The sequence below is a fragment of the Marmota flaviventris genome, chromosome 14 (assembly GCF_047511675.1).
Source record: "Marmota flaviventris isolate mMarFla1 chromosome 14, mMarFla1.hap1, whole genome shotgun sequence".
Lineage (NCBI taxonomy): Eukaryota > Metazoa > Chordata > Mammalia > Rodentia > Sciuridae > Marmota > Marmota flaviventris.
This window is the reverse complement of record NC_092511.1, coordinates 43,740,848-43,750,994: the sequence shown is the minus strand read 5'-3', so window position 1 is coordinate 43,750,994 and position 10,147 is coordinate 43,740,848. Positions and strand designations below refer to the sequence as shown.

The 10,147-nt window shown below is 40.0% G+C and overlaps 1 pseudogene; it reads left to right on the top strand.

Annotated features, from left to right (window-relative positions):
- The first annotated feature begins 8,644 nt into the window (after positions 1–8,644).
- LOC114092012 (coiled-coil domain-containing protein 115-like) lies at positions 8,645–9,377 on the top strand (annotated as a pseudogene).
- The last annotated feature ends 770 nt before the right edge of the window (positions 9,378–10,147 follow it).

The following is a 10,147-nucleotide window of genomic DNA, read 5'->3' as shown; positions in this document are numbered from 1 at the left end:
TTGATCCATTTTGAATTAACTTTTGTGCATGGCGAGAGAAAGGGATTCAGTTTCATTTTGTTGCATATGGATTTTCAGTTTTCCCAGCACCATTTGTTGAAGATGCTATCCTTCCTCCATTGCATGCTTTTAGCCCCTTTATCAAATATAAGGTAGTTGTAGTTTTGTGGATTGGTTTCTGTGTCCTCTATTCTGTACCATTGGTCCACCCGCCTGTTTTAGTACCAGTACCATGCTGTTTTTGTTACTATTGCTCTGTAGTATAGTTTGAAGTCTGGTATCGCTATACCGCCTGATTCACACTTCCTGCTTAGCATTGTTTTTGCTATACTGGGTCGTTTATTTTTCCATATGAATTTCATGATTGCTTTCTCTATTTCTACAAGAAATGCCGTTGGGATTTTGATTGGCATTGCATTAAACCTATAGAGAACTTTTGGTAATATCGCCATTTTGATGATGTTAGTTCTGCCTATCCATGAACAGGGTATATTTTTCCATCTTCTAAGATCTTCTTCTATTTCTCTCTTTAGGGTTCTGTAGTTTTCATTGTATAAGTCTTTCACCTCTTTTGTTAGGTTGATTCCCAAGTATTTTATTTTTTTTTTTTGAAGATATTGTGAATGGAGTGGTTGTCCTCATTTCCATTTCAGAGGATTTGTCGCTGATATACAGGAATGCCTTTGATTTATGCGTGTTGATTTTATATCCCGCCACTTTGCTGAATTCATTTATTAGCTCTAATAGTTTCTTTGTAGACCTTTTGGGTCTGCTAGGTATAGAATCATGTCCTCTGCAAATAGTGATAATTTAAGTTTTTCTTTTCCTATTTTGATGCCTTTAATTTCTTTCGTCTGTCTAATTGCTCTGGCCAGTGTTTCGAGAACTATGTTGAACAGAAGTGGAGAGAGAGGGCATCCCTGTCTAGTTCCAGATTTTAGAGGGAATGCCTTCAGTTTTTCTCCATTCAGAATGATGCTAGCCTGAGGCTTAGCATAGATTGCTTTTACAATATTGAGGTATGTTCCTGTTATCCCTAGTTTTTCTAGAGTTTTGAACATAAAGGGATGCTGTACTTTGTCAAATGCTTTTTCCGCATCTATCGAGATGATCATATGGTTCTTATTTTTAAGTCTATTGATGTGGTGAATAACATTTATTGATTTCCGTATATTGAACCAGCCTTGCATCCCAGGGATGAATCCTACTTGATCATGGTGTACAATTTTTTTGATATGTTTTTGTATCCGATTCGCCAGAATTTTATTGAGGATTTTTGCATCTAGGTTCATTAGAGATATTGGTCTGTAGTTTTCTTTCTTTGAAGTGTCTTTGTCTGGTTTAGGTATCAGGGTGATGTTGGCCTTGTAGAATGAATTTGGAAGTTCTCCCTCTTTTTCTATTTCCTGAAGTAGCTTGAAAAGTATTGGTATTAGTTCCTCTTTAAAGGTTTTGTAAAACTCTGCTGTATACCCATCCGGTCCTGGGCTTTTCTTAGTTGGTAGTCTTTTGATGGTTTCTTCTATTTCCTCAATTGATATTGATCTGTTTAGGTTGTCTATATCCTCCTGACTCAATCTGGGCAGATCATATGACTTAAGAAATTTATCGATGCCTTCACTATCTTCTAATTTATTGGAGTATAAGGATTCAAAATAATTTTTGATTATCTTCTGTATATCTGAAGTGTCTGTTGTGATATTGCCTTTTTCATCCCGTATGCTAGTAATTTGAGTTCTCTCTCTTCTTCTCTTCGCTAGCATGGCTAAGGGTCTGTCGATTTTGTTTATTTTTTCAAAGAACCAACTTTTAGTTTTGTCAATTTTTTCAATTGTTTCTTTTGTTTTGATTTCATTAATTTCAGCTCTGATTTTAATTATTTCTTGCCTTCTACTTCTTTTGCTGTTGTTTTGCTCTTCTTTTTCTAGGATTTTGAGATGAAGTATGAGATCATTTATTTGTTGGTTTTTTCTTTTTTTAAGGAATGAACTCCAAGCAATGAATTTTCCTCTTAGAACTGCTTTCAATGTGTCCCATAGATTCCTATATGTTGTGTCTGTGTTTTCATTAATCTCTAAGAATTTTTAAATTTCCTCCTTGATGTCTTCTATAACCCATTGATCATTCAGTAACCTATTGTTCATTCTCCAAGTGATGTATTCTTTTTCCTTCCTTCTTTTATCGTTGATTTTCAGTTCCATTCCATTATGATCAGATAGGATGCATGGTATTATCTCTACTCCTTTATATTGTCTAAGAATTTCCCTGTGACATAATATATGATCTATTTTTGAGAAGGATCCATGTGCTGCTGAGAAAAAAGTGTAACTGCTTGATGTTGGGTGGTATATTCTATATATGTCAATTAAGTCTAGGTTATTAATTGTGTTATTGAGTTCTATAGTTTCCTTATTCAACTTTTGTTTGGAAGATCTGTCCAGTGGCGAGAGAGGTGTGTTGAAGTCTCCCATGGTTATTGTATGGTGGTCTATTAGACTCTTGAACTTGAGAAGAGTTTGTTTGATGAACATAGCTGCACCACTGTTTGGGGCATATATATTTATGATTGTTATGTCTTGTTGGTGTATGGTTCCCTTAAGCAGTATGTAGTGTCCCTCTTTATCCCTTTTGATTAACTTTGGCTTGAAATCTATTTTATTTGATATGAGTATGGACACTCCTGCTTGTTTCTGAAGTCCATATGAGTGATATGATTTTTCCCAACCTTTCACCTTCAGCCTATGTATGTCTTTTCCTATCAAATGCGTCTCCTGTAGGCAGCATATTGTTGGGTCTTGTTTTGTGATCCATTCTACTAGCCTGTGTCTCTTGATTGGTGAGTTTAAGCCATTAACATTTAGGGTTATTATTGAGATATGGGTTGTTCTTCCAGCCATATTTGTTTATTTATGTTACTAAACATGGTTTGTTTTCCTCTTTGATTATTTTCCCCCCTTTACTGTCCTACCTCCCACTGTTGGTTTTCATTGTTATTTTCCATTTCCTCTTCCTGTAATGTTTTGCCAAGGATGTTTTGAAGAGATGGTTTTCTAGCTGCAAATTCTTTTAACTTTTGTTTATCGTGGAAGGTTTTAATTTCATCTTCCATCCTGAAGCTTAATTTCGCTGGAAACACAATTCTTGGTTGGAACCCATTTTCTTTCAGTGTTTGAAATATGTTATTCCAGGATCTTCTAGCTTTCAGAGTCTGTGTTGAAAGATCAGCTGTTATCCTGATTGGCTTACCCCTAAATGTGATCTGCTTCCTTTCTCTTGTAGCTTTTAAAATTCTCTCCTTATTCTGTATGTTGGGCATCTTCATTATAATGTGTCTAGGTGTGGGTCTCTTATGATTTTGCACATTCAGCGTCCTGTAGGCTTCTAGAATTTGGGATTCTGTCTCATCTTCAAGTCTGGGAAGTTTTCTCATATTATTTCATTGAATAGATTGCTCATTCCTTTGGTTTGAAACTCTGTCCCTTCCTGTATCCCAATGACTCTTAAATTTGGTCTCTTGATGTTATCCCATATTTCTTGGATGTTCTGCTCATGGTTTCTTAACAGTCTTGCTGAGCTGTCTATGTTCTTTTCAAGTTGAAATACTTTATCTTCATTGTCTGTTGTTCTATCTTCTAAGTGTTCTACTCTGCTGGTAGTATTCTCAATTGAGTTTTTAAGTTGGTTTATTGCTTCCTGCATTTCTAGGATTTCTGTTTGTTTTTTATAACCTCTATCTCCCTGTATAGTTGATCTTTTGCTTCTTGGATTTGTTTATGTAATTCATTGTTGAAGTGATCTTTCATTGTCTGATTTTGCTGTCTGATGTCTTCCTTGAGACTCCAGATCATCTGAAGCATGTATATCCTGAATTCTTTTTCTCACATTCCATCTGCTGCAGCTATTACCTCTTCTAACGTTGAGTTGACCTGCATTGCTTGTGGTCCTTTCTTTCCTTGTCTCTTCATACTGTTCGCATTCCTTTCTATTTGGTGAAACTGTTGTGCTATTGAATTTTCCCCCTATATATTTATATTGGTCTTGTATAGTTGCAAAGTCTCCCTCGCAGGCGCGGGCGGCGACTCTGCCCCTCCTCCAATTGGGGCAATGTGCCTACCACGCCGGCAGGCCGCTGGGCCTGCTCTGCCGGTCGGTAGCAGGTCCGCCTACCTTGCAGGCGCGGGCGGCGGCTCTGTCCCTCTGCGGGCCGCTAGGCTTGTTCTGTTGGTGGTCGCAGTTCTGCCTACTTTGCAGGCGTAGGCAGCGGCACTGCCCCTCTGCAGGCCTCTGGGGCTGTTCTGCCAGTGGGTCGCAGGTCCGCCTACCTTGCAGGCGCTGGGGGGGGGGGGCGGCTCTACCCTTCCTCAGGCCACTGGGCCTGTTCTGTCTGTCGGTTGCAGGTCTGGCCTGTTCTCATGGTGGTCACAGTTCCGTCTACCTAGCAGGCGCGGGGGGTGGGGGCAGCTCTGCCCCTCAGCAGGCCGCTGGGCCTGCTCTGTGGGTGGTCACAGTTCCCTCTACCTTGCTGGCGCAGGGGGAGGGGGCGGCTCTGCCTCTCAGCAGGCCACTGCTCCTCTTTTGCCGGTGGGTCGCAGGCCCGCCTACCTTGCAGGAGTGATTGGAAGCTCTGTCCCGCCGCGGGCCACTGGGCCTTTTCTGTCGGTGGTCACAGTTCCGCCTACCTGGCAGGCGCAGGGGGTGGGGGGCGGCTCTGCCCCTCAGCAGGCCGCTGGGCCTGCTCTGTGGGTGGTCACAGTTCTGTCTACCTTGCCGGTGCAGGGGGAGGGGGCGGCTCTGCCTCTCAGCAGGCCGCTGCTCCTCTTCTGCCGGTGGGTCGCAGGCCCCTGTGCTTATTTATTTAGATAAGTTTTAATTTTTTGTGCTGCTGGGGATTGAACCCAGGACCTTGCACATGCTAGGTAAATGCTCTACCAGTGAGCTATACCTCCTTCCTCTATACTTCTTTTAAATTCAATGAGCAACCAGTGGGAGGCAGGTGGGGAGGGAAAGGGGAAATACTGAGGATGATATTGGCCAAATTATATTGTTATATTGTGTGCACGTACAAACATATAACAACAAATCCCACCATTATGTACAACTATAATGCACCAATTTAAAAATTTTGGAAAGAGTAATTTTTTAAAAATTCAATGAGCATGTGCCCTTGCCAATGGATAGGAAAAATCTAAATTGGTCTGTTGATATTGACAAATGTGTGGAAAGAACATATGATTTTATTTGAACTGTGTCCTTGACAATAGGCAAAGATGTCAAAAGCATTACTTATGTCACTAGGCCATGAATGGTAAAGCTTCTTTGCTGCCTATCAGATCAACAGATAAACTTAGAGTGTCTAGCCTGGGTGGCAGCCTGATTAGCTCCACCAGTGGCTTGCCAAGTTCTAATCATTAATCTTTTTCAAGGCAGGGCTTTACATTCAAGCTGGTAGAAGAGGGCCAGTTCTTTTTTCCTGCTCCCTGAAGAACTTTCCTAGATGGATATCTCTGTTGACGTCAATTACATTAATCCAGACAAAGCATGCATTTGGAATGAGAGGAATCTGAATTTAGATAATTTTCCTAACTTCTCTGAGCTTCGATTTTTATGTCTATAGAATAAGAGAAATAATATCTACATTATGTCTATGAGGCACTAGTATGTCTCCACTATAAGGAGTGTATTTATCACAACACATATTATAGAATAAATGCTTAATTTTGGTTTTAGGAGATCTGTTCTCTCTGCCAAATTAGATCTCTTGTTGGAGCCAGACAGAATTGGGTTCAAACTTAACTGCCCCCACATCCTAACTACATGACCTTAGGAAAGTCAGTTAATTTCTCTCAGCCTCTATTTTTCCATTTGTTTTGTTTTGTTTCTCTTTTCACTGCTAAGGATTGGAACCAGGGGAGTTCTACTACTGAGCTATGCCCCCAATCCTTTTTATTTTATTTGGAAACAGGGTCTCAATAGCACCCACCAGCTAGTTTTTCATTGGAAAAATAGAAACATAACACTTTTCCTGTCTACCTCACCACAATTTTTATGGGATGAAATTGCCAATATATGTCAAAATGCTTTGTCAGAATGCTATAGAAAGGTAAGTTGTCTGTATTATTACAGTATTATTATTGAGATAATGGAATTTGTATAAACAAGACTTAATTTTGTTATTTTTGACACATGGTTTAGGAAAGAAATTTTCTCTTTAAAAAAAAACTAGTTATTACATGGCAAGTTCTTTCTTATTCTGAAGAAATGATAATTAAAATATAACTTCTAGGGCTGAGGTTGTAGCTCAGTGGTAGAGTGCTTGCCTAGCATGTGTAAAGCACTGGGTTCAATCCTTAGCACCACATATAAATAAATAAATAAATAAATAAAAGTGTTGTGTCCATTTACAAATAGACACAACACTTTTATATATATATATGTGTGTGTGTGTGTGTGTGTGTGTGTGTGTGTGTGTTCTAGTCTGCATGTTATGACTGGTAATTGCTTGGATAAATCTCCCTAATTTATTTAGCTCAGTTTTCTTAACTCTTCATCAGTCTATATATCTCACTTGATTATTAGGAGGACAAATACAAAAATACAATGAGAGGTCAAATCCTTTGAAAACTCCTCAAATTAGTTATTTTGCCTTTCTTTAGATGTGTGGTTGTAGATAATCATCTTTTGTCAGTGTCTAAAACAATTATTTACAAACATTTGGCAACAACTCTGCAGATGTAGGTACTGAAAGTCTCTTTTAAAATTGCAAGATATGTGAATGTGGTTAATGCCACTCAACTGGACACTTAAAAAATGGTTGGGGGAGCTGATGTAACAGTACACACCTATAATCCCAGTTACTCTAAAGGCTGAGGCAGGAGGATTGCAAATTTTGTGGCTAGCTTGGGCAATTTAGTGAGACATTATCTCAAAATTTAAAAATAATAATAAGGGCTGGGGATACAGGTCAGTGGTAGAACACTTGACTGGCACACATGAGGCCCTAGGATCCATTCCTAGTACCAAAGAAAAAAAAAGTTGAAAGTGTAAATTTTGTGTTATGTAGGTTTTTACCATAATAAAAAAAGTTTAAGCATGATATAGAATTAGAAAAAATCATAACACTTCCTTGATCATTATTTCTGACATCTTAAGTGATAGAAACTCAAAATTAAAGTGGTTTTTATTTTTTGTTATTTTCATTTTTGTTTGTTTATAGTGTTTGAGATCAAACCCAGGGTTTCATGCATGCTGGGTAAATACTCTTACCACTAAGCTACATCCCCAGCTCATCAGTTAAAATGTTTCGAAAGACAAAAAATCAACTTGATCTCATGCAACCATGGAACCAGTCTTGAACTCACATTCCACATCATAGTGGCAGTTGTGTCTTCCTAAGCACTAAAAAGCTTTCTTCCAGATCTATGACTCAACTCTTTAAGTTAGTTTCTTATCACAGTGTGTTAGCCAAGGCATTTCCACTAAGGAGAATGGTCATGACATATTTAATATGCTGTGTTAAAATCTTTTTTTTAATCCATTTTACTTTTAAAAATTTGCTCTGAACTTCAAAAATAATTTTTAAAGGACAAGTACTGCCAAAGACTACTTTTAATTATAGTAATAAGCAAGGAGCTAATAAGGAGTGTTCAGTTAAAATGGAAGAAAATGATTCTACTTGGCCTTACCTCCACATTCATTCCTAACTTAGCCCAACCATATTCTAATGCAATACATTCAATTTATTCATGGCAAGGTGATAATTAGTATGTAGTTCTAGCAAAATGGGTCTGATTATTTTTTTGATTTGTACCTTCTTTGGTTGGGAATATTGTACTCAATAACTGTATGGTGAATTAAATGACTTGATCAGCCCACACAGCAGAACTAAGTATTTTTAATAGCAAGTTGCCTTTATATGGGCATATTTTTACATTCTAAAATAATGACTCCATTATCCTGGTTACAGTTCAACTTTTTTAAATCTATAAGAAATATGCTGTGGCATGAGTGTGTGGTGATGATTCACAGATTTGAAATAACACCTACTCTCCTTCGATTCTGGCACAAAATGTGTCAGTGAAGCCTGCAATTAGGAAAATTATCCTGAGGCCAAAGGATGGTGACGTCAATCTACACATCCAGATCAGAAATGTGCTCACAAAAATGAATTTAGAAAATAGTTCTACTTTAGTACTGCTTGATGCCTTTGCAATGTCATCTAAATTTTTGTCATTAATAATAACACTAATAATATCGAGTGAAAACTATATAGTTTCTTTTAGTCTTGACAATAGTCCTATTATGGTTCATATTTTATAGATGGAGAGAGGTTAAATAAATTACCCAAGATCCTACAGCTAGCTAATGGTGAAGCTTAGATTGGAACATGGTCTTCTCAGACTCAATGTTCACTCTCTTGACCAGGACTAGTTACATAATTTAAAGGGCAAGATTAAGATGTAGGGCCCTTTGTTCAAAGTTACTAAAAATTTTGGGACCCAGGATATAGCTGGATATAGCTCAGTGGTACAGTACTTACCTAGTATGCAAGAGATTCAGAGTTTAATCCCCAGAACTGCAAAAAAGAAAAAAATTTATAATTCAAAGATAGCAACAGTAGAGTTGAGAGCCACGGGTTGGCTGGGCCATGGCTGCGCCCGACCCAAGGGCGGAGTTGGACTCGCTTCTCCTGTAGCTGCTCAGAGACCTGGAGGAGCTGGAAGTGAAGGGGGGCGGGGGGGAGGGGGCTGAACGCTCGAGTGGAGGAGGGCTGGCTCTCGCTCGCAAAGGCTCGCTGCGCAATGGGTGCCAAGTCTGTAGGGCCCTTGCAGTATGCCTCTCGCATGGAACCCCAGGTCTGTGTGTGTGCCAGGTGAGGAACCTTCGACAGGGGAGGGAGGAGTGCAGGCCCAGCCCAGGGCTCTCAAAGGTCTGTCTTCCCTTGTCCTTCAGTGAGACCCAGAACGGATTCCAGACCTTCAGGGTGGTGAAAGCAGATGCTCAGACTCCAGAGGAGGTGGGGCCCAGAGAGTCAGCTTTGCGCAGGCGCAAGGGCCCTACCAAAACTCCAGAGCCAGAGCCCTCTGCAGCCCCACAGGACCCCCTGAACTGGTTTGGAATCCTGGTTCCTCAGAGTCTGCGGCAGACCCAAGCCAGCTTCCGGGATGGCCTACAGCTAGCTGCAGATATAGCCAGCCTCCAGACCCGTATCAACTGGGGTCGAAGCCAACTCCGGGGGATCCAGGAGAAACTCAAGCAGCTGGAGCCTGGGGCTGCCTGACCGTGTCCACAGAGGCAGGCACTCAGCCCAGCAGTTCATGGATGTGGCTGTCTTTTCTCAGGCATTCTTCCTTCATAAATAGTCCCCGCTCCAACCTCCAATCCAGCTAATGCCCTCTCCTTAAAATGTCATTGGTCTTCATGTTTTTGACTTTGTTAGGTGTGAAGTTCAAAGTTTTTAATCCTATGTTCACATTGTGAGATATAAACATTTCTTCCCAAACTGAGTAATATGAAAGTCACCTTCTTTGGAACCACTTTTAGGCCCATGTTATCATAGAAAACCCCCACCCCCACCCCAGAGAGCAAGTATAAGGTTGTTCATGTTAGTGAACAATTGAACGACCTCATAGATGAGCCAACTGTCTCATTTCTGGATGATGAAATACTGCACAAACAGTGGCAGGAAAGGATAAGAGGTCACCAGATCCTCAGAATTGACTTGGATAGAGGAGAAGATTGTACATGACCAACAAATCAGGACAATATGAGTTGAGTTAATAAAAATACAAACATCTACCTGAGTGTGATGTGTGCCCCCCTGTTGTCCCATCTACTCAGGGGGCTGAGGCAGGAGGATCACTTGAGGCCTTGAGTTTGAGACTAGCCTGGCAACATAGTGAGATTCTATCTCAAAGACAAACACCTGAGTAGACAGGTAGCCCTTAGCAGGATCTAACCCAGAAAGTAAAAAAGATTTGACCTGGATATGTTTAGGAAGAGACTGTCTATGTTTCAAAAACCTGCCTTTATCTTACCAGGAGTGAGGCAAAGACATTCTTCATTTTTTGAAGGACCAGTTGTGTATTTCCTGTTCTGGGAACTCTGTTTCACTTTTCTACTGGTGGTTTATCGTTTTAGCAATATCTAG